Below are 23,949 nucleotides of genomic sequence, written 5' to 3'. Positions count from 1 at the left end.
ACATTTTAATTAAGTCATCGCACGTGTAATAATTAAAAGAACCGATCCGAAAGCTGGAATTCCATAAAAAATTGCGCCTGTCTTTAATTTTTATTAAAAGTATAGATTGTCACAAAATTCACGACTTAGAATATTATAGCATAAAAGTTCTCAAAGAATTAATTAAAAAATCGTTGGTAACTTTTCATTTTCAGCAATAATATTTTTAGATATAGATATCAATATTATTTAAATAAGACTATTTATAAACTAGGTTTAGATCTGTCCTAACCTATCTAAGTCGCGTATATTGCAGAATTAGTGAGCATGCCAAAGTCTACGATTAGTTAATACTGACAAGTATAAACACTTGGATATGTTAAGTTAACACCCCAACTATTTTTAGATACAATAGTTCTGATGATCAAAAAGAAGCAGAAATTATCATCAGAACTATTGTATCTAAAAATTAATTTTTCAAAAATTTTTAATTTTTTTTTTAATATTCGAAATTTTTTTTTACATATCAGGAATTCTAGGTAATCGCAAATTGAAGCTATTAAGCCGCTCAGAACTATTCCACCTCGAAATTCGATAAAAAGTTAGCACCCCAATTTTTTAAAAATGTAAAAAAAATGTTTATTGAGCGGAACTCTTGTTATTAACTATAGGGAACTCTTCGTCTCGTCAAAAGGAAGTGGGAACTCTAATCAGAACTCCTGAGTACTATAGTTGGGGTGCTAACTTAACATATCCTAAACATTTAGGCTGCGTTCGTTTTTTATGCTCACGCGCTGTAAGCTCTATCCTACCATTATTCCTCGGTACTTGCAGAAAAGAGATAGAACGAAGCTAATTATAGCACGTAAGCGTAAAAAATCAACATAACCCAAAACGTAGCCTGTGATTGGCCACATTTAAAGTGTTATTATTTCAAAAACTATTATTTAAATAAAAATTAAATAATATTTTTTTACTTAGTGTTTTTGGGAATTTTCTTGCTATACCTATTATAAATTATTCTAACAATATCAAAAATAATTTTTGGATTATTATATTATGTAATGTTCTTATCACAATTTTGCGTATAGGTAGTTGTTTTTGAACGAATAGATGATATTTTTTTCTAATCATATACTGTCATTACCAATTTTCATTATTAAAATTTAGGACATTGTGTAATTGTATTGTAACTTCAAATATCATCACATGTATCGAGCGTGACGTCCGGATAAATAATCGTAGGTCTTGTTGAGTGAAAGCATTTCGAAGGGCAACAACAAACAGTGGAACGGTTACTAAACAAATATTGGTTTTGACAGGTGTTTCGATACACTTTCGCTGCTCATTAGAATCACACCCGGTACTCATCGATCCATCTCACTTTCAAACTCGCATCCTTTTAAGGTCAATGTACTCGAAATTCCAAAATATGTAAACGATGGAATGACACTTTACTGTGCAGATTTACTTTCTACATGCAAGAATACAATTTTCCACGTATGGATAAATAATAAATAGCTAATTAGATAGTTTATTTATATCATTATTCATTTATAAAATTATTCCACAAGTTCGTCTAATACTGTTTTATTTCATTAGAAAATCTTGCGTTTTATTTATATAATGTATAAATTGCGACGAAATGTAAGATAAAATATTAATTTTATACATTCCGTTTTACATGTTTTAATTTTTAAACGTTTTCTCGTGTAAAAATATGTATACATATATAAAATATAAAGTATAATTCTGTTCTAGATTATATATATTACGAATTAATTAAAATAGAAATAATTCTATTTTTGATCAAAGTGGATGTTTGTAAACTGAAGTTGAAATTAATATCTTGAATCATATTGATGATTCATTTTAATAGTAAAGTTAATCAGCGTCTTAATAAATAATTTATTGCGATTTTTATCATAAATAATGAATTGTTTTGCTCAAATAATCCTCCAATTCATCAATATGTTGAGTAAATCGTATGTATTCGATGCCGCGAATTTACGGAACGACAAAGTGGTGGTTAACGGCGACGCTGAGCGACGCGTCGTGTCGATTCCGCGCGTAACCGTATTCGGGATATGGCACCCCGTTGCCGTTAAGCCGTCCGACACGCGACCTGACATACGTGGGAAAGCGCAGCACGTGCACCGTGTCGGGTGCAGACCCGACAAGCTCCGTCGAGATCGTCGTTGGGCCACGCACGTGTCTGTGCGTGTGACGCGTTGCAACATGGTTATAGGACGTTGTGCGTCGCGACGTCCAGACCGCAACCGCGAATACCGGCTACCCTAAAGTCGAATGGTTGACACGACGTCGAAAACCGCGCTTGCATGCGCTGTCTTTGACGAGGAAACGTCGTTCGCGATAACTGCTATTTAATTTAATCGTTAATCGGCTTGATGGATTATGAAGTAATTCGAAAAGTATAGAATTTAGATTTTATTGTGCACGTGTTATATCACACATTTGAGGATTAGAATATTCGTAAGCCTAACTTGATATTATTGACGGATCCTTAAGAGATGATGGACCTCTTTTAGAATCTCCTTTTTTTAGAAATATTTATATAATGTCATATAATATTTTTAATATTTCTGAAGTGCTTAATAACAATTTTGATATTCTAAACATATTTTTAAATTTAGAAATTCGTAGATATAAAAAACATAAATTCCATTATTCTCTTTTGTATTAATATATTAATATAATTTTAAATAAAACATTGAATTCTAATTTAACTAATATCTTTTTAATATATATGTATGTAATAATTTAATATTTTATCTTTTCATATTTTAATTTTTAAAACAATTCACTCGCGGCCCAAAGATTTCTCTTGACAAATTCGATCAATAATCGTTGAAATCATAAAATATATAGCGAAGCAGAAATAAACACGTTGCTGTCTAATGCATAATTTCGATAATCTTTAATGATTATGAGACCAGAGTAAATTCGCTCTAATCATTGATGAGCCATTTAATCATGATATTGCTGGCATTTATCGAGTGTCGAGGAACGGAATGTTTGCAACCGGTTGGCACGGGCAGCCAGTGCGGTAGTTTACAGTGGATGCCGTGGCAAAATTTCACTTTGGTTGCCCGCATTACCGTCGAGCCCGATTCTGCCATATTTTAATCAAGGCTCGTGAGAGCGCGCGAACCGCGCGAATTGTGTGGGAAACCCGAGAGCGCGCACTCGTGCGCACAATGTCATGACATATATAATGCGGTTGGAAATTCATTTTCTTCCTTTATTCTCAGTTTGGTTACGCACACTGTACGGTGAACATAGCAGCATGAGTTAATGTGTATTATTAACAGCACTAAATGCCTATGATATATGTATATCATTGTTCAGAACGACAACGTGATGACAAAAGCCTGACACGATTGAAATTAACTGCAGCGATATGTTATTGCAGTGTGTAATGATATTAATACACATAATTTATCATTAAAAAGGGTGGATGAGGTAGTTGAATAGATAATAAATATTTGTACCATATATATATACGTCAAAGAAGTAGAAGAATTAACTTGTTTTTTTAACTCAAAAATAGTCATCTGGCATTTTTTAAATATAAATATGCAGCGGCGAAGAAATGTGAATTATTATAAAATATTGTTTCGTATGGATATTGTTTAATATATTTGCTTTCTCGTCGATGTTATTGTGATGTGACATATTAAAAAATTCTTTTTGGTATGTAAAAGATTATTACTGTGCTCGTCCTACTCCTAATTGCCCTCGTTTTTATATGCTTTTTTGAAGATAACACAGGAAAGTTCTCAAATTTAAATAAATTTTTAATGTTATTTTCTTTCTTTTTTAATAACTATTCTTTATAAGCCTTTAAGTATGGAAATCCATACGTCGAAAACTCGCAATAAAAAAAATATGTTATATTAATTAAAAAACCTTATTTTTTTTTTAGAAATTCTGTCATAATAAACTACTCATAATGTGTTTATTCTGTTAATATTTGTTCAATTTCTCCTCACTTTTTTCAATAAAAAATTGTTATATTAAATTCATATCTGTAGTGTTCTCAAACACCAATATTGTACATCGAAAAACAATCAATAATATAGTATAATATGTTAATATTAGTAGGTAATTTTAATTGGAATGTAAAAATGTGTACTCCCCCCATGTAATCGTTTACGTAAAAAGAATCAAGTGACTATCCCCTTAATTAATACTCTTTTTAGCATGATTTCACTCTCAACATTTAATTCATTTCGACCGGCATCAATTCTAATTTTAATCGCATACGAGTCTATCGATTTAAAGTCAGAGTCTATCGTGACGGGAATCTTTTATGGTATCGCTCTGCAACCGGAATCTCGGCTCATTGACACCGTCTCCTCCTCTACCGCCCAACTGGCTCCGCGCCAGTAGTCCCCGAAGACCGGTACCGGTAAGCAAGTAACTATCGATTATATCGGCGAACCGAAATCTCGACCCGCACACCTACCTGGGAACTACCTACCTCGTCTCGCCCCAAGCCACCCACGTGGGTGGCGAGCGCATACACGAGAAGTCTCGGGCGAACTACGCCGTAAGCGGGAAGACCGGTCAGCGGCCACCTTCCGCTACTGAATTATCGATATAATATAAGTTTCGCCGGATACGAAGTCGAGTTTCCGTTCGCCGCGCTACTGCCCTAAGGCAAGGCGTCGAGGCATTCGAGAGCTATCGATCGCCTTGCGACTACTTGCGACCGAGCACCGAATGGAGCCGGCGGCGACAGGCCTGATATCGTCGTCGATTCGGAATTCTAGAATCCTCGACGTACCATGAGTCTCTATTAGGTCATCCCAAGACGACTCGCGATGTCGCCGACTGCCAATTGTATTCAAGTCACGGTTGGAACATCGATATAGATTTAACGTTGAGAACGAAAAAGTGAACGATTAATGGAGCCAAACCAATCTTTCACCGAACCAATATTGATATATTACAAATTTAGGTACTACTGTATATGGCAGTTTTATTTCAACATATTTTGATTTACGTGAAAAAACGATTTTGCTGAAATATTTAAACATTTATATAGCTGTAGATATAGAAAATAAGTCTGTTAAACTATCAAAATAATTATGTACGAAATTTAACATGAGCAATGTTGCATAAAATTTTGATATTCTAGCAATCAACTTGAGCGTCCTACGTAATTATTTTAATAGTTTAAAATTATTTTCAAATTTATGTCTAGTTAAATTTTTAGATTCTTCGATAAAACTGTTAGTTTCGTGTATCAATTGAAACTCTCGTTGAATTCGCTCTCCTTTATGAGACAGCATTTCCGGCGACACATGAATCGATAAAGTGTTCGCAATCAGTTTTCGAGACACGAGGTCTACGGAAGTGATGGCGACAAGGCGAACGTTCTGTTCCGGTGCAACGGAATAATTTATGCGGTAATTGCTGCTCAAGTGAACGTTCGTGAGGCGCGCAGGTGCGCGAGGTGGTAGCCGAGTAGTATTGAGATGGTAAAGTGGGATTGTTCCTTCTTAGGTATTATGAAAATTATACCGGCCTATTCGAATGGAGATGGCAAGGTGGACTTTTATGCACGTTCACTGCATATGTATCGCGCCATTCGAGCGTATCTGTTTGTGGAACGTGCCTGCGACGGTCGGCTCGGTGACAGCGCGTGATGAATTAAATATCCAGGCACTTATAAAGCTGTTATTAGTGAATCTTCCCCCTAATAGTGACGAGCACTATTCGTTTGCGTGTGCCGATAGTTTACGGAGAAATACCGAACAAGCTTTCGACGCAATACGCGAAAGTTTACGAAGTGTTCGATGGAGCGTGACATAATTGATAAGATATTCTTTAACGTATATATTGAAGCTGACTTTCCTCTAACAAAAATTTATACGTGGTATCTCAAAAATATGATATTACATCATCTCGAATATTTGCAATTTTTATTAGATTCTAAAGTTGTAAATAGATTTAATAATCTTGAGGGAAAATCTATGAAAGATAACAGTCTGTTCTACTTCTTGAAGAAAGTTTAAATGCAAATATTTTTTACAAAAAGCAATCTTACTGTTGATTACAAACTTTACCGAATACCGTACATCAAATAGGAAAGATAGCAACATCAAGATGTTTCAGAAACAAATTCAGTGTATATCAAATTAAACATCTCGTGTAAAAGAAATAGTTGCTGAGTAAACTCGTTAAAAGGAAATAACTAGAGCGTAATAATTATCTCAAATATAAATAAACACAATGTCACAATGTTATTGCTGATTTAAATAATTCGGAAATGAGTGAAAGTTTTCATATAATAAAGGAATAACATCTTAATGATGCTATTAAAGTCTTGTCTACAAAACAACTTTCTTACACTAAAGTATCGTGTTGTAGCTAAAATCATAATTTAAGTTCTTCGAGATAAGGATTTTTCTTTCTCAGATACATTTGATCGAATAAATTGATCGAAATAAAAAATATATAGTTTCGCCAAGAGAGACAACAAGAGGAAATCAAAATCAGATTGCATTATCATTGAATTATGTGTGAAACAGGAAAAAAAATTTCTAAAAAAACTGTTTTTATAAAAAATTGACAATAATTAAGAACTATAGGACTCCTCAATATTTAACAAAAATTAAAGTATAACCAGAAGTAGGAGTCAACATAAAAAAAACCGTTGACTCCTATACTGTATTCTTGAATTCATAAAATAATTGTTTACAAAATAAACACATATATACATGTAATTTACTAATTTCGTTCTTCTCTCCATATTTCCATAAATATTTATATATTGATCGTTACTAGTTATTATTCTTAGTTGTCGATTTTAACACGGTTAGCGATATTGCGCGAACAAACATAATTATTACCTTTATTGCTTATAAATTTCAGATTCTCCCATAATTATCCATAGCCCGTAAATCCAATTTTTGCGTTCTGCCTTGTTTTGCTGGACACGACCTCGATTTAGAGCGACTCTTCGATCGTCAGAACGGAAGGAAACGATAATCTAATTAATCGTCAGCGTCGTTCGCTCAAGCGATACAGCTAGTAATAATTTCGATTATCGATAATTGCATACCGCTTTTTAATACATACGTCCTTTCGATACTTACTACAAAGCTATCTCTTTAAAAGTGTTAAATTTTTCTCTCTCTTTTTTTTTAATTACTTGCTTCCGACTTTCTATTTGACTTGACGTAGAATAACTCAGTGCGTTTTTTCATATTTTTTTATTATTTCTAAAAAAGTATTTTTTTGCTACATGCATTTTTATTTTTGGGTATCTATTGTTTAATCCTTTTATTCAAAATATTTTTTAAAGAATTTCATTCAATATATTTTTGAATAAAAAGATTAAATAATAGATATCCAAAAATAGAAATACATGTAATAAATATTTTTTTTTCTTCTTATAATATTTAAAAAAAATTTTATTAAAATGTAGATGCATATTTATATTCTCAATGCAAAATGTATTATAGTTATTTCATGAAATGGTGAGTGTAAGATTGGAAAGTTCAGAAAACCTTCGTTCTAAATGCCAGCTTAACGTACATAAATTTAGAAACGCTCGTACATTGTTAATCCGTTCGCGTTGGCTAACCAGATTATGGCAGTGGCAGAATGAATTAACCTCGGGATGTACATAGGATCCAAAAGCATACCATATTCTGCGAAATTGCAGATTCTACATCACTAAATGCATTTAATAAGTTATAAATATAATTACAGTAAATAATGGCTTGTTTAATATCTGTATATCATTAATGGCTCATAAATGTTATATATATTTAGACTTTTGAATTATAATATTAAATGCCCAATTAAATCTTTTATATCTTCTATTTAATATATCTATATATCACTTTAAAAGTTATAACTTTCAATAATAAATTGAATAATCTTTAATTTTAAATATATGTTTAATAATCATATAAATAAATAATTTAATTACTATAAATTATTTTAAAGTTTTATATGTTTACTGTTGTAAAATAAATAGAAGAAAGAACAACAGCGATAGTCGTGACATTTAATTTAAAATGTTAATAAATTTCAAATAAAGCTCTATATTTACTTTCTGCGTAATTTACGAATTATGTTCATATTAAATGATTCTAATAATTAAACAAAACTTATTAAATGTTATATAAAATACATTTCTTGCCTGAGATACATTTTTATGTCACAATTAAATTATAGCATTATTAAACATATATTAAAAGGTACGCAAGTCTACAGAAATTACGATAATAAAAATTTAATTAATTGTATCTTTATCTTAATTAATTCTGTATGAAGCGTACGTTGTATAAAATTACGTATCTTTGTTCTTGGCACTTTTTCGATACGCGTCAGCTAAGGCTTTGACTTGTTTCTCTTGCTTGATTTGTCGGTTCCTTTTTGTGGTATTGTCTTCCATCATCCTCCCCCGCTTTATCTTTTGTTACCAGTTCCCCGCTTTCAACGTTACCGCGGGCTGTATCGGGTTTCCGTCCGCCTGACGATTTGTCTTCGGAATTCTCTGTTTCTTAAAGCATAAGCTACTTTTACTTCCTTTTTTTTCTTTTGCTACGAAGCAAAGTTCTACGCGAAGTGGAAAACCTTAAAACGTCGTCCATTTCGTCGACGGTGTTTCGCCATATCGAGTGTATCGATTTCAGGTATACTTTTCTTTAAAAAGCTTCTTAATACGCAACATTGTTTATTCATAATATTGATAAATAACGTATTTCACTCTGTATTTATAGTAAATATTTGAATAAATAATTAGTATTTTATCATATAATTCAAAAAACGTTTACTATAAATAAATATATTAATATATTTTTCTCCAGAATTATTTTAACGTACAGTTATTATTTATATTTCAACTTGATATTTTTGTTATAACATTTATTTGCATATGATTTATTTTTAAAAAATACCGAACATACATTCAATACTTTTTAATAAAAATATGGGAGAAAATATATGTATTTCTCTCTGAGAAAAAAAGATTACAAATAAAAAGATAAATTATAAGTACAATACAAATATTAGATACATATTTAAAAAAATTTCTATCATTAAATTAAAAATTTTTAATTAATATTGATACTAATAACTTTTTAAACAAAATACTAGTATAATGTAAATAAAATTATTATGAATACATACTATTAATATTTTAATAATTAATATTTATAATAAAAAATAAAGATTTAAAAAAATATTTATGAGTACACAATGTATGCGACTAAATTTGCTTACATCATTATTTCTATTTTATTGATCCTTTGACTGTGTTATATAATTGTTTGCTTCCATACTTTTTCCCCACCCTGTATATACTACCATATTTTTAAAATAAATTTTAAGAGAAAATTCTTTTCGTGTAATTTTTTAATATAAAAATCATTAATTTGATTTAACCATCATTGTTTTATTAAGTAAATATTTATTTAATATGAGTAAATATGTATTTACAATAGTATATAAGTAACAATACTTGCATAGTACTGTTCAAAGAAATATATTATATATTAAGATTTAAATTTTTTATAAGCACTTCCTAGTGGAACGTTTAAAATTACAAAATTTTAAAATATGGAAGGATTGTATAATATTATTAAAACATTGGACAAAACCTCGAGTAGTCTTCACTTTTACACACTTAATCTTTAAAAAAATGAAACAACGCGACACTATCTGAAATTTTTTTTTACAAAAAGAAATTTTTTGCGAGTCTACAGCCTTTATATCTTCATTTATTGCATTGTTATGCATTGCAATACGTTTTTTCATTCATTATTTACGTGGCTCATACAGCCAATCGTCCTTTCCAATCGTATAGGTAGAAATGCAATGCACAGGACATATATCAGCGGCGTATCTCTACAAGCATCTATGACCGAGAAATAAAATTTCCCGAGAGTGTATCCGGTGTGTTTGCGCACAGCTAAGCGCACATTCTCGCGCGCTCGATCGCGCTCGGATTGTGCGCAGACACGCATTTCCTGCATCCGGCGATCGCACTGAATCGACCGATAAATTATGCGAATTCGCTTAAAGGTGAATTCACACGGTTTGTGCGACTGTTCAGATAGATTTCATAATTTAACGCCATTTCTCGATGACATGCACGTGTAAATCACTTAAAAATTCTTTAAAAATTTCGTAATATTTACGATCTTCTTAAAATGGTAAAAAGATTAGATCTTTCCTAACAAAAAGATTCCGGAAAAGTTAATGTAGCGTGCTTGCAATTTAAATGAATATCGCACAGCAGGTGCACAAACGATATACAGATCAGTATATGAAAGGCTGCTCTTACAAAACCGTCACACGATGAACGCATCAGCGATCATTTGAGATCGATGATGCGCTGCACCAATTTTCAGTTCTCGATATTGAAACACGATATCATGACATTATTGAATTGTGAACAGGCAGCCTGCAAATGTGCTTGATTAGGAATAATTTATTGAGCGCGAACAAGATAGATAGATAGATAAACAGTCCGTCTCTGTTGCGTGCTGTATATATTCTCACAAATTCTTCGAAACTCAAGTTCATGAAGCAATACTCTTGCAAATGTACTTTAAAAAAATTTTGTATTTTCATATCATAAACAGTATTATATTGAGAAATATATACAAGATCAAAATTAATATTCAACTGATATTTTATGAATTTCTAAGTCGTGGAAAGACAACGCAATGGAAGGCTATATTTATTTGAAAGAAAAGAAAAGAGAGTTTTTGACGTTGTATCTTGATGAAACGCTTTGTTGAAAATAGAAGTAGTAAAGTTTTTACTTTAAAAAATTGTTGGAAAAGAAGATGGATTTGAATCTTACGTCATAAGGAAGACATAAAATTAAAGTGAGAGAGTCAAGTTATGAATTTTCAGCAAAATATATAATATATTATTCGATAATTGGATGATGAATCGTACTGAATGCAAATCGGCGTAGATTTATCGTTTGCTTACCTATCGATAGACGAACGAATAATAAATAATCAATCAATTTATAGCTTTATCACGTCATATCATTACTCGTTTACTTTCTCTCACTTATCTGCGAATATTCAAAACTTAAATTATTATTAAGGATGCAAGATCAAAAGATTGAACTTAAAACATTTCCTTCTCTCTCTTCCTCTTTGCGCGTATAATGCATGAAAACTGCACGTAAAATAAAATCGAGTGAGAGGAAAAGGCGAGAGAAAAGATTTCAGACTGTACTCATCGACAGTTAATTACATTCTTGCTTTTCCATTTTCAGCCTTTGATCCTTCAATCGCGAGTTTCTATTTGCGTTTGCACTTCCGGACGACGATGGAGCGAAAAATTCGGTGTAACGAGGTAAACGCATTACCGCAACGGTATGCAGCCGATAAAAGACCTGTACGATTGCACGTATGCAATCGAAGGCTCGATGTTTCCTACGCCGCAATACTCGATACGCACCAGGGATACACATTGAACGATTGGTGATTGTTCCTGCGGGAAATTGAACACAAGACGATGACGTCTATCGATTCGTATATTTTCGCTTTGCGAAAACACCATTTTTTCGCTCTTTTTCTTTTACTGCACGCGCCTTCGCTAGCGATCGAAATTTCTAACCGTCCCATGATTCTTTCATGAAAGAACGTATAACTCAGAATATACTAGGTTTCTCAGTCCTTCAAAATTCTACAAAAAATACATTTAACAATTACAAAAACAAGAACAATATATAACAAGCGCAAAGTATATAAATACGTTTAACAATTACGAAAACAAGAATAATATAGTGTATCCGACGTTACGTATATATAAAAGAATATAAAAGAGTAGCATTATTATAAATGAAGGTTATAAAAGCTCCGCTTTGATCCTATACCATCGCGGCGGATAAGCATTTAATTATTAAAATGTGAACATATGCGCAATTCGTTCCAGAAATCGCGTATACCGTCTGTGGACTCTATACTAGAACTCCATCGATTCATGCATTACGTTTTATGCAAGCACGATTTCTCGCAGCTTCGCGTTCTTCTCTCCTCCCTTTCTGCCTTGCCCTCAAAGTTCCAGCTTCCGCGACTCGTCCTCGTTGGCGAGGAATGCATAATTTAAATGTCCCGCGTCCCAGTTTCCCGCATTTTCAAGAGAATTGCTGATTGCTATGCCGAGGGTACCTGCCCGGTGAATCGCGAGAGGGCCCTTAGCATTCATACTTTCCCGGCTTTTACGGCTCATTCCTCGCGACGCGACGCGACACGGCGGCTGCTAGTTGAAAAAGTTTTCCATGGATACGCGAACGCGATATGCCGCGGCTACTGCTACTGCATCTAGTGCTGCCCGATAGTAATGCGAGGCCGAGAGCGATAAATCGAATTCCCCTGGAAACGGGAACAGTTTTCCAACGTAATATACGGGCGGCTCGAATTTCGCGGCGCTTTGATTTACGCGAATTTCGATCCGGTGCGAGCATTGCCTGAAACGCTCGAAACAACATCCATTCGGCGGCCGAGGCATCGCGACCGCCTGTGTATTTCGTGCTGCGACAGATCAATGGCGAGAGTTTGGGAGTGCGATGTGAAATATTTGCGATAAATCGAAAGATATAGAAGAATAGCACAGCTGTGCGGATTATAAGAAGTATATATTATATATTACCGAAAGTATTATTATTTCAATTTCCTTGTTTTCTTCATCTTTCTCTTTTATGTTATAATTTTAAATAAAATTTTGTCTTCTCTGAAATATTACTTTTACGATTGCTTCACTTATTAGTTTAACTTGTATAACTAATATATGAAAAATATCTGATTACTTAATAAATTTAATTTATTAAGTAATACAAGGTAATATTTTTTACAATAAATTTATATATTTACAGATTTTAAATAAATTAAGATATTCTTAAAATGATTTCAATTGAGCATAAAATTATTAAATTGCTGACCAATTTAATTTGTAATATTATTATAATAATTCAGTTGCATTTATAAGTTCGAAAAATCATTTCGGCGCGCAATTTGAAGAGACTACAAATACAGTACATAATAATTCATATGAAATTTATATGAAATTACTTAAAGCACTCAGAATCCAGCTTCGACCGGTATAGGTATTGCTTCTTATTATGTATTACTTATTATACCGTTCTAATAAATCGTTCATTATTGTTTAATAAATTTAGTTATTTGAATTCTACAACAACTGCATATAAATCATTAATTTGCAATATTTCTATATTTTTGTTCTCTAAACAATAATCCTAAATTTGCGCGCGTTACAAATAACGCAATAATTAGGGAATGTTACGTAAAATTAACTGAAAACAGAAGTACTGCTACAAGACCAGGGTGTCCACGATGTTCTTTCATTAATTAATAACGCAGTTTATGCAACGATAGAATTCTGTTATTTGGACAACGTAGAATTTCAATGGGATTAAAAGTTAACTTCGACAAAGCGCGCGGCCCCAGGGCGTCGTGTGGTTTAATTAACGAACGATGATCATAATCGAGTCATGGATCACCATGTTTAAAGTTTAATCGACTCTCATTGAACTCCTGCCTGACAAGGGGATTATTATGTAACGGTATCGACGAACGCGTTTAATTGGCAGTCGATCGACTAGCATTTCTGTTCGTTCAACGTTGAACAACTTTCGATAACATGAAAACTTTTCCCAATAAGTTTCCCTGAAAGATTGGCTTTTGGAAATCTCAGATTACTCCCGTTTATCTTGTGCAAATTTGATGAGTAACTTCTGCGTGTAAAACGAATGCCTTCCACCTGGAATTTTCTTCCAAAATGTTAGAAATAATATCGGCTTTTTATTATATTCAGTATTTAGTAGAATATTAATTTTGTTTTTTAAATGTTCATATAAAGCAGAAACTATTTTAAAAAATTTCGTAGATATTATATTATTATAGTTAATTCTCTTTACACTTCTCATACATTATACAAAGAGTACTGGTCCATGGAGGACTATAAATTTTATTTACATTCGTACTCCAAACCTCTTTTTTTAATCAACATTTAATCATTATTAATATGCATAAACCGCTGTTGGCTTTATGAAAACAAGTAATCGGCTTGCACTCTCGATCAGTTCGACACAATACGCGGTTGAATGCATCTACGTCACATTTTCGTGTTAGTACCGGCTTATCCTGTGATTCCCGTTTAAAATGAATATCGCGGCACCTGGAATCATCGTGATCGTGCGGACACGGTGAATGAGCACGATACGTTAATCGATCGTTTTAATTGCAGAAATGTACAAAAAGTGAGCGACGGATGGACACGCGCTTGACGCTTGTCCCCCCCGTGTTTTTCCGATAGCAATATAAAACGCTGAATGTTTTATCTCGGACACAAGCGCGACATTCGTGCTCTCCCGCCGGATCGTCCCGCGACGCGTATCCGTCAAAGCCGAATTTAATGAAAATCATTATTTAACGTATAAATCGTTCCGCACAAACGCGATTCACACGAACAGATCGCATCGCGTGACATTGAATGCGCGAAGACATTAAAACCGAAAAATGTTTTTCTCATTGAAATTGAAAACTTTTGTATCTCATCTCTCTCTCTCTCTCTCTCTCTCTCTCTCTCTCTCTCTCTCTCTCTCTCTCTCTATTTAATACATTTAATTTAGATTTTAAAATATGAAATATGAAAGAAATTAACCTTCTTTTCTAATAAATGAAGGCCGAAAATATCGAACGATATGATTATCGATCCGTGACACCTGCGCACTTGCCCCGCGCCCCCATTCAGACAGTTACCCTGGATTCATCCTGAAAATACGGTCGACCATAAAGTCAGTTAGGTAAGCCGCGACCTTAACAATGGGAAGCCACGCGCCATATGCGGCCCCACATGCCGCCGTTGCGATGCGCCGATGCTCTTCGGGGTGGCCAACCCCTCGACAGCGGCTGTTTTTTTTTCTGTCTTCTTTTTTGCTTCGATCTATTATCGACTGCGGAGGGCGCACATAATGAAGACCGTGGCACTTGGGTTGAAACGAGTACCCCGACACGTGATTCATGTGACTTATCGCCAGCGATTATCGATTGCATGTTCCGAAACTGAACGAATGACTTTTTGGTGTACGCGTTCGTTCCACATGGTGTATAAATGCTTCGAAATATCGTGATTTTATGCTCGCCATTAATCCTTTGCTTCCGCGATCAACCGAATCGAGCAGGATAGCCTCCGTAGAGAATCTTGTATAGTGAAAGTTTCAACAGCTTATCGGTTAGTTAACTATTGTATTTTATTAAATTTTACTTAATATTGTTTACTTTTCTAAATTGTTATATATATATGTATATAATAATATAAGAATCTTATCGGACCATACATTTGAAACTCAACAAATAAGAAATTGGATAAACTGACCATAACTGTCGAAGTTGAGACTTAATGTTTTTTAAATAATATATTACTGTCGCCATAAAATTGCGACAGGCCTCGAATTTTTGCACCATTGCTATTCTTAATGTTTACAACGATATAAATTGCCGTTGAGATAATACGACGCGCACAATTACTTTTTTAACTTTTCATTTAAACAATAGTTTAGCCTATTAATAATGTGGGTGTGATCGTAGTTTGACGGAACCGCAGAGCATCGAAGCGTCTGCTGATAAACAAAGATGCTCAACTCGAACTCGTATTGCGGAAATTGATGTTAAATCGATCGATATATTCATGACACGTACAACGACGGGGTCGGATAGAGAACGGCGAATCTCGCGGTCGCAGGAGAGACGTGTCGCGCTGTTGTGTCGCACCCGGTATACATGCGGGCCGGTATCTCTCGTCGCATGATAAATCTCCCGTCGCGGTTCGAGCCTCCATCGTATCGCCACGGCTATTTTAATATTTTAAAGTTCCACCCTAAACGCGCAGTATATCAAAACTTGTGCCATAAATTACGCGCTGCTACCCCACCGATCCCTCTCGCTAACCCTCCTGACATTCTGCATCCCCTTCGGTGTAGAGATAGCCCGATGCGTCGAACTGCACCAAACGCGTTTCGCACTTGCCCTTTCATTTGATGACATCGAGGAAACTAACGATCAATGCCTGATCACCATCGAGTTTATTTTGGCAATGAAATGTAGCACATTTAGGCTGATAAATTATTGTATGTAAATATAAAATAATAATAAGTTATGATTTCTAGAAAAAAATTTGAGTAATTTTATTTTAATTAAATTTTTATCTTAATTTAATTAATATATCCTTTGAATAAAACGGAACGACTATTTTATTATGGTTAAACGGAACATAAATATTAGAATTCTTTAGCAATGATATATATATATATATATTATATATAATTCTTGAAGATTTCTAATATTTATATTTCATTATATAAAGAGGATTTAAGAATTTTATTTTACGCGCGCAAAATGAAATTCTTTAAATATAATAATTTCGTCCATCCATAGTGTATATATTTCTGTTATCAGATTCTCTCTCTCCCTCACATGCTTTTATAAAAAATTTCTATATTTCCAGACAGTATTATTATTCAATTTTATAAAATTAAACAGATAATTTTCAACCTTATCTGAACACATCGTTTCATGCTGTGATAAAATAATCACGTGGAACGAACTACTAGTAATCGAAAGTAGCAAAAGTGCAAAACTAATTTCAGTTTTACAACACAGGGCGAATAATAGTAATAATGAATAACCCGAGACATGATGAATCCGGTTTTAGCGCCGCCCTAATATTATACTCAACTACCTGCTAAATTGATGCTATTTAAAAGATAGTAAAGCCAGATTGCCTTCTACGACCAAATTTCGCTATCTTCCAACATTTACCAGCAGAATGGTTGCTATCACTAAGATAGTACGGAAGCTAATGTATATAGCAGAAAATGATCGGATATCTGTATATCCACTCTCTTCCTGTTTATCTCTCTCTCCTCTCTATTATCACGGTTATTCCTATACTGTTATTTGTATTCAGTATATTATTAGCAGTTGTCATTTCTTTCGTGCACTTGAACAGAAATTATAACTTGGTCAAAGTTTTAATTCAGCGCTGTCCCTTCGTTACTTTGAGAAACCAAAATTATTTAAAGTTTTTATTTAAAAATTATTTTAAATTTAAAAAAATATAAAATAAATTCACGAAAGGGAAACTACTTTCATACATATGAAAATCATTTATATCTTTATGGATACCCCAATCTTAAAAATAAATTTATTTTAAACAATAAAAATTTAAGAGAAAGTTTTATTTCGTATACGATAATTAATTATTTCACGAGATAGAAGAAAAGAAAAACGGAAACATATTATTTACGTTAGATGTGCGACAAAAATTCGCCTGAAGAGTCAACGACCATTCAAGCCAGATGTTAGTGACATATCATAGTGGTTAATTGCGATCGCAGTGAGAAGAGTCAATGATGGTCGAGTCCAGAATATACCAATATGACATGCGAAGCTAGACCTACAGAATAAATATGTTACGTGTTAATTGTCACAATAACCTCGACGAGTTAACGATCATGTGCACCAAGAAGTGCATCTGTGACCAATACGGCGGTATCTTTGTCAAGTTCCTCGAGACGGTCGCACGAGAACCTCTCAGACTCATCATTTTTTCTTTATCCGGTACATCCTTGATGCCAGATGGAGTCTTGATGGGAATGTTCGAGTAGATAAAAAGTATATCGTCATATCATAAAATGATATCAAAGAAGAGAAGCAAGATTACTCTTAATTTTATTCTATGAGAATATTTGGTATATTTCAAATAATATAATAATGCAATAAACTGTTATATATTATAAGAAAAGATACAATTGGTAATAAGATAATAAAATTACTAGAGAAAAAGTATATGCGGTTTTTTAAATTATAAAGTTATTAATTTGTTAATTTATTATTTAATAATTTATTACGTTATTAACTTCAGGACAAATATTTTTAAAAGTGATAAAAAATTTCGATTTTAAAAAAAATTTTCGTTTATCGCCAGAAACCACCAAAAGACAAAATTTATACTTTGACAATCATGTAAGATCGTTTTTATTATCGTTAAAGTTCGTTTATTTTACGGCATCTGCAAAGGACTAATAACGAGAGCTTCCCAAGATGAAAGGACATGAAAGATAAAACAATGCCAAAGTTTCGGTAGCCTGTCCATCATCTTTGCCAAAACTCCGACGTAACCATAGCCCTTTGAAGCCTTACAGGATGCAGCAAGATGTGCGGATCGCTTTCTGCTTTTATCGGGAATTTAATGCTGCGCTTGTTCTCGGACTCAGGCATGAGTTTAGGATCGATCGATCGATCCGTCAGGTCACTCAGATAAGCAAACACTCACAACTCGTTTGGCTTGATCCTTCGTGAGAAGACGGGAAACGCGGATAACGAAGTTCGGTCGTAATGAAGGTTTTACGAGGCACCTGATAAATCTCGTTGCGAGCCTCGGCGCGACCTTATAGATATTACTCCGCGAAGTTTGTGGAAATCGCGACGATAAAGCGATCTTTGGTCCTCCATCATGGTGCTACAAGAAGCGTCGAGAAGACTTTTCGCTTAATACGCTGTGGGAAGTTGTGAGGTTTATGAATCGAATCAAGCACAAGGATCGATCAGGGAATAATAAAAAGTTGCGCGCATGATTATGAAAATTTACATTATTGCTGAGTGATTTTGGAATAAACCTTTTCAATCTTATTCTTAAATTTGTCTTCTGTGGAAAAATGTACATTGAAAGAAAAATATTCAGTAACTGCAAATATAGTTATATAACGTACATGTATAAAAACTTTCAAAATTAAAATTAAAAAAAAAATATTTTCATATAGACTCACACTATTAGATGTCAAAGGAGTAATAGTAATCCAATCTCTTGAATTAAAAATAATATTTTGTTATTTTGAGCTTCCATGTATGTCAAAATATGAATTAATCCATTTCTGTGACTTGTTTCGAAGTAAATAACGTCAACCATATTAATACGTATGTAGGAAATGAATTAAATTTGAGTAAAATTCAATACATTATCTTGCGTTGAATTGTTTAATTCCATTGTTTTAATTAAATTAAAGACATAATGAATAGGAGGAGCAGTTGCAAATTATAGAAATAGTTAATAATAACTTAAGAAATAATTAAAAATAACTTAAATTGGATATAATTTTATATTATTAAAGTAACAGCGTTATTTTTTCATTTCTATACATATGTATTTATGAAACGTATTCCCTTATCCCTCCCCGTATGTTCAAGTTAACATCATTCAAAAATTACGATGAGAAATTCATAGAAAATTTCAGTACAGATTTATAATTTTTCGTTATTTTGCCACAATTGATAAACTTATAACGCGTATCTGTCCGTTGAAGCGAGAGGTAAAGGGCGTTTCTGTTGTAAAAATTCACGTAGGAACGTAGAACGAACAACCCTCGAAAAGCCCTGATTCTCTCGCGATTCCATGTAAAATGTCGAAGAAAACGCCACCGAAAACGACAGTTTTACGAATATTAACGGCCGCTCCCATCTGGGAAGGATGTGCTAGTAAAAGAGCATTAAGGGGAATTATTATCGGACTTCCCCGCGTATCCTTCTTCCCTCCTTTCCCTTACGCTTTTCGCGAGGGATCGAAAAGAACGAAACGAGATAGCAACTGCGAAGGGAGAACCTTCGTGTTCTCTCTCCGAAGGGCCTTCCTGCGTATTTGCGCCCTGCGGATATGGAGCCGTTAAAGGGGAGGGAAAGAAGGGAGATGGAGACACCTTTTCATCCTCCGTCTTCCCTTCTAAAGGCGAGGCGTCGCTTATTTTTCATCCGGGTGTGTTGTCGCTATCAATACCGTCGAGGTTGCTCTCCCATGTCTCGCCGGGCTTACCTTCTCGCAATCAACCCTTATCTCGTCTCTCGTGTCGCCCTTTACCTCTCGCGTCTTGCTTTCCGCGGCGCACTCCGCAGTCTATTTAATTTAAATAACTTTTAAAAGTTCCGGCCTCTCCGCGAGCAGATATCAGATCTCCGTTCTTTCAGCCTCTTTCTGTCTTTCTCGCTTCTTCCTACTCTCATGCTATATTTTTCTTTTTTACTTTTTCTAGCTGGGGTCACCCTACTTCCGAGGACACTTTACAGTTGCGACTTTACAGTTACCTCATCCTGTCGTTCGTTCTTCTTCTTCATTATCCTATATTTCTTGTTTCTTTTTCCTGGAAATTTTCTCTCCCGCAAGTCAACTATTCTATTTCTTTATCCTTTTCTACTAGATTTTCTTCTAAAGATTACATGCAGTCAACGCTTTTATTTACTAATTTAATTCTCAAATAATTTCAAGACTAATGATCTCGTTTCTGTCGTCTGTCTCGTCTTTTTCGATAAGTCGAGTAATGGCCAGTGACGAATTTGTTGTTCTTGTCCGCAATCTTTATATTTAATTGCTAGAAATTAAGTATTCGCAATTTCGGATAAAGAACGTTAATTTACAATTACGATTACATAAATAAAAAATGCATCACATATAAAAATAAATTATCCCACATTGCTTTCTACAAAAATACGTCTTCTACTCATTTCTTTATATGATACAATTATTTTATTTTTACCGAATAAATCACACGTATGAATAAATTTAATTCTTCCGCGATTTTTATTTCAGACAGAGGATTAAAGAGGAGATCGAGGGATACACATGTTTAACTTCTCCGGCAAGTCAATAATAAAATCTCCACGAACATTTTTCTAAACATATACAATATTTCATAATTCCGCACGTTGCATAAGTCACGCGGATGTCACAGTCGAGATTGAGAGACTCCATCGAGATTAAAGATTCCGCAAATTCCAGAAATTCGTTTTTGCAGGGACTAAGAGTGATACGATCAATAACAGCATGCTGACTGCAACAGCGCTATTGCTACCACGATAAGGCAATGTATCGATCATGCCCCCTTGGTCCCTAAGCGAGCTTGACCAGGAGGTTCATCGGCCAAACAACGCGGGGGTCTACAAAGTGCACCCGAGGAAAATTGCATTCCTCCAAGTTCCCTTTCTGACCCACTCGGGAATCCACTGTACGCTGAATATCTTCGAATCGTTCGCTTTCGCGTATCGTCGAAATATGCTTCACGAAGCGGTCCGAAACTTAACGTTTTCACTTGCGACGTGATTTCCATCTTCCTCGAGATAAAATCACAGGAAAATCGTCTACGCGCCAAGTGTTTAATATTTAAGATAGAATTAACACGGAACAAAGTGGGACTTTTGAGTAATTTGCATAATACACAATAAGTATTTCATAAGTATAGTAATATAGCCACTTTTTAAAATAGATACTTTATGAAGATTACAAAATGAATACTCATTATTTCTTAATAATATTATCGCTAATAACATCATTAATAATATTAAAAATGCTTTACATTTTGAATATTTAATATTTTGATTGCGTAAAATTTTAAGTCCCGATTAAAAAGAACAATTATTTTATTCGTACTCTTCCATTATGCATTTTGAGTTTCAGAAAGTTGTATAATAGCTTCTTAGTTTCATAATTTAAAATAACTAATAAAGGCCAAGCATTGTGGTCGAAACATATTCTTTTGATTTAGTAATAAAGGTAATTATACATTTTCGTGATCTCAAAAGTCAAAACTCCGAGAAATTCACGTGTAGCGATAAACCCTTTATTGTATTCGCCTAAAAAGGTCCGAAGGTTGCTACAGTGCAAAGGACAACCCATTTGAAAGGACGATGGCGGGTACGATCGCCTCCTAATCCTATTAAAACGTTATCTAAAATCTCGATGCGGTCCTCGTGCAGCGCGTGTGCGGAGATAACCGCCTTTTTATCCGTCACAGATAAGCCCGAGACCGAGGAGCTTTTGTCCGGCACGGTGTAAATCCGCGACACCGAAAAAAAGAGATTAGGATAACGCGCGCACGGATAATTGAACCTTCGGTAAATCTACTCTTTCACTTTCCCTCCCTTCGTCCATTTCCGATAAAGTTGTCTCGTGCTTCAACTCCCTCGGCGCGGTTTAATCTCGTGGAGTACAGCTCTCTTGCTACTCGAATTTTTAATAGAATTTTATCGAACAGTTAGGCAAAAAATCGGGCCAGTCGATCAAACATTCTTTTCAGTATACGCAGACGCAAATGGAGTAAAAAAAATTCGAAGCTACATTCAGATTTTTATTCTGTATTATTTGAATCAAACCATAAAATTATTCTGTCAAACTAACAAGTTAATTAATCGAATATTCGTGTATATAACAGTATAATTATTGTACTTCTTACAATTAGCTTCAAGTAGTGCGCAATTTGATAACATTATTGTATATAACTGATACCCGCCAATCTCCAATATTTGTATTCTTATATCTGGTTTCTGATGTTCTCTAATAAGCCTTTGGCATAGTGACCGCGGAACAGACAGAATACAGAATCTCGAGATTCTGACAGGTACTACGCGATGTTATCCGATCATCAACAGCATACCCCATTCTAATTGGTCAGAAATTCCCATTTATCGTCAAGATCAGATTGCACCAGCGTGCCTACAGTGTAATGTTAACTACCCTCCAGCGATTTCGTAGTCTCTCTCCTGCAACTGATCGTGTTCAAGTATCGGTATGATCGGATCCTCGAGGAAATTCTCTTAACAGTCAGATACCAGCAAACTGTTTCCGAGAACTTTACATGATGGAATGAATATTTAACATATCATTTCGGTTGAGAAAAATGACGGAATATTAAGATAACAAAATTTTAGAAACAAATTAACAGTTAATATACACGATGATTTTCTGATTTTTTATTATACACGATAGATCTCCTTATGACATCTATGTGCTAAAAATTTTGAAAGACAAATTAATCATTTTATTTCAATTTTAAAATCATTATTGTTTAGTACTTTTAATAGTCTAAATAAGTAATTAATTACTGTTTCTAATAAATTGGCTAGTATTAAATTGACTAATATATTTCTCTAAGGGTTCATGTCCCGGATTAACTTGTATTACTTATAAAATTAATAATATAATTAATTTGTATTACTTATAAAAATAAAGTATATGTAATTATTAAGGATATGTTAAGTTAGCACCCCAGCTATAGTACTCAGGAGTTCTGATTAGAGTTCCCACTTCCTTTTGACGAGACGAAGAGTTCCCTATAGTTAATAACAAGAGTTCCGCTCAATAAACATTTTTTTTACATTTTTTAAAAATGGGGTGCTAACTTTTTATCGAATTTCGAGGTGGAATAGTTCTGAGCGGCTTAATAGCTTCAATTTGCGATTGCCTAGAGTTCCTGATATGTAAAAAAAATTTTCGAATAATAAAAAAAAATTAAAAATTTTTGAAAAATTAATTTTTAGATACAATAGTTCTGATGATAATTCCTGCTTCTTTTTGACGATACGAAGAGTTCTCTATGATTTTTAATGACATATGCGCTTAATAATCAATTTTTAATAATTTTTAAAAAATGGGGTGTTAACTTAACGAAATTCGAGGTCGCATTCTGATCAGCTTAACAGAACTATTTTGTGAATACCTAGAGTTCTTGATACATAAGAAACATTTTTGAAATATAATAAAGTTTAAAAAAAATAGTGGAAATCTTTGAAAATTTTTTTGAGAGTACCGAGTAGTTCTGATCGGAGGTCTGGACAGTTCTCGGCGAGTTCTGTCGAAAAGTATCAGGGCTCAAAGTGAGTGGACCAACGGTTTTCGAGATATACTCACTCTAAAAATTGTTGATCTTCCGACAAATGTCGCTGTATCTTACAAACCGTTGGTCCAATCGCTTTGAGCCCTGATACTTTTCGACAGAACTCGCCGAGAACTGTCCAGAACTCCGAACAGAACTACTCAGTACTCCCAAAAAATTTTCCGACGTGGGACTTAAAAAAAAATTTTTGATCAAAAATTTTTTGGGAGTACCGAGTAGTTCTG

This window comes from Cyphomyrmex costatus, unplaced genomic scaffold (genome assembly GCF_001594065.2).
Source record: "Cyphomyrmex costatus isolate MS0001 unplaced genomic scaffold, Ccosl1.0 scaffold59, whole genome shotgun sequence".
Lineage (NCBI taxonomy): Eukaryota > Metazoa > Arthropoda > Insecta > Hymenoptera > Formicidae > Cyphomyrmex > Cyphomyrmex costatus.
The sequence above is the reverse complement of the archived record's forward strand: the minus strand, read 5'-3'. Positions refer to the sequence as shown.